We start from the raw sequence: 2,353 nt of genomic DNA, 5'->3' as shown, positions 1-2,353 counted from the left end.
TCGTCAGCGGGCTGCAAGTAGTAGTAGGCACCTCCGGTGTAGTAGGCGTCGTCGCCGACGGTGGCGTCTGGCTCCAGGGCTCCAGCATCTGGTTGCGACAACCAGGTAGAAGGGAAAGGGGAAAAGAGGGAGAAAAGCAACCGTGAGTACTCATCCAAAGTACTCGCAAGCAAGGAGCTACACTACATATGCATGGGTATATGTGTAAGGAGGCCATATCAGTGGACTGAACTGCAGAATGCCAGAATAAGAGGGGGATAGCTAATCCTGTCGAAGACTACGCTTCTGGCAGCCTCCGTCTTGCAGCATGTAGGAGAGAGTAGGTTGAAGTCCTCCAAGTAGCATCTTCAAGCAGCATCTCCAAGCAGCATCGCATAGCATAATCCTACCCGGCAATCCTCTCCTCGTCGCCCTGCGGAAAAGCGATCACCGGGTTGTCTGTGGAACTTGTAAGGGTGTGTTTTATTAAGTATCCGGTTCTAGTTGTCATAAGGTCAAGGTACAACTCCAAGTCGTCCTGTTACCGAAGATCACGGCTATTCGAATAGATTAACTTCCCTGCAGGGGTGCACCACATAGCCCAACACGCTCGATCCCATTTGGCCGGACACACTTTCCTGGGTCATGCCCGGCCTCGGAAGATCAACACGTCGCAGCCCCACCTAGGCACAACAGAGAGGCCAGCACGCCGGTCTAAACCTAAGCGCGCAGGGGTCTGGGCCCATCGCCCTGAGCACACCTGCACGTTGCGTGGGCGGCCGAAAGCAGACCTAGCCTAGTGGCGTTCCAGTCCAATTCGGCGCGTGCCGCTCCGTCGCTGACGTCTGAAGTGCTTCGGCTGATACCACGACGTCAGGATACCCATAACTACTCCCACGTAGATGGTTAGTGCGTATAGGCTCGTAGCCAGACTCAGATCAAATACCAAGATCTCGTTAAGCGTGTTAAGTGTTCGCGAACGCCGAACAGGGCCAGGCCCACCTGTCTCCTAGGTGGTCTCAACCTGCCCTGTCGCTCCGCCACAAAGTAACAGTCGAGGGCCGTCGGGAACCCAGGCCCACCTCTACCTGGATGGAGCCACCTATCCTTTCAGCCCCCTCGTCAGAATCACTTGCGGGTACTCAATGAGCTGACCCGACTTTAGTCACCATCTGTATAGTATGTATGTAAGTATAGTATATACCCGTGATCACCTCCCAAGTGATCACGGCCCGATAGTATAGCAAGGCAGACTGACAATAATGTAGGGCCAATGATGATAAACTAGCATCCTATACTAAGCATTTAGGATTGCAGGTAAGGTATCAACAAATGTAGCGACAATGTCAGGCTATGCATCAGAATAGGATTAACGAAAGCAGTAACATGCTACACTACTCTAATGCAAGCAGTATAGAGGAGAATAGGCGATATCTGGTGATCAAGGGGGGGGGGCTTGCCTGGTTGCTCAGAGAAGAAGGAGGGGTCGTCGGTGACGTAGTCGTCCACAGGGGCATCAGCATCGGTCTCGTAGTCTACCGGAGATAAGAGGGGGAAGAAATAATGAATACAGAGCAAACAAAGCACCACAAAATATATCAAGGCAATACGCGGTGTTCGGTGTGCCCTAACGCGGTAGTAGGTGATACCGGTGAAGGGGGGAAAACCCTCGGGAAAGTATTCCCGGTGTTTCGTGTTTTCGGGCAGAGGAGCCGGAGGGGGAAAGTTGCGGGTTCGATAGGTTAGGGGTGTGTGGCGGACGAACGGACCGCGTATCCGGATTCGTCTCGACGTTCTGAGCAACTTTCATGTTGAAAATATTTTAATCCGAGTTACGGATTAAAAGATATGATTTTTAAAAGATTTTAACAATTTTGGAATTTAATTATTTATTTAATTAATTCGAAAAAATGTATTTATGACGTCAGCATGATGTCATGCTGACGTCAGCAGTCAACAGGGGTTGACTGAGTCAACCCGACAGGTGGGTCCCGTTCGTCATTGACTGTTTAGTCAAATTAATGTTTAGCTAATCTAATCACTGTTTAATTAAACTAATTAGTTAATTAGGTTAATCTAATTATGATTAATTAACTTAATTAATTCCTTAATTAATTAATTAATTTAATTATTATTTATTTATTTAATATCTTTTTTTTAATTCTCTTTTTTTTTATAAAACCGCTCTGGGGCTGGGGTGTGGGACCCCACATGTCATAGGCCTAAGTGCCTTAGCGGGCGCACGGTTACGGGCGCCGGGTGGGTCGGGCGACGAGCGCCAGCCCGACGAGGCGCCGTGGGGCAGCGGGCGTGCGGCCTGGCTCCGACGACCGGAGCAGGGCGGCGCGGTTGGCTGAGAGGATCGCCGCAGCGG

The sequence above is a fragment of the Triticum aestivum genome, chromosome 5A, assembly GCF_018294505.1.
Source record: "Triticum aestivum cultivar Chinese Spring chromosome 5A, IWGSC CS RefSeq v2.1, whole genome shotgun sequence".
Taxonomy (NCBI): domain Eukaryota; kingdom Viridiplantae; phylum Streptophyta; class Magnoliopsida; order Poales; family Poaceae; genus Triticum; species Triticum aestivum.
Note: the sequence above shows the minus strand (reverse complement) of the source record.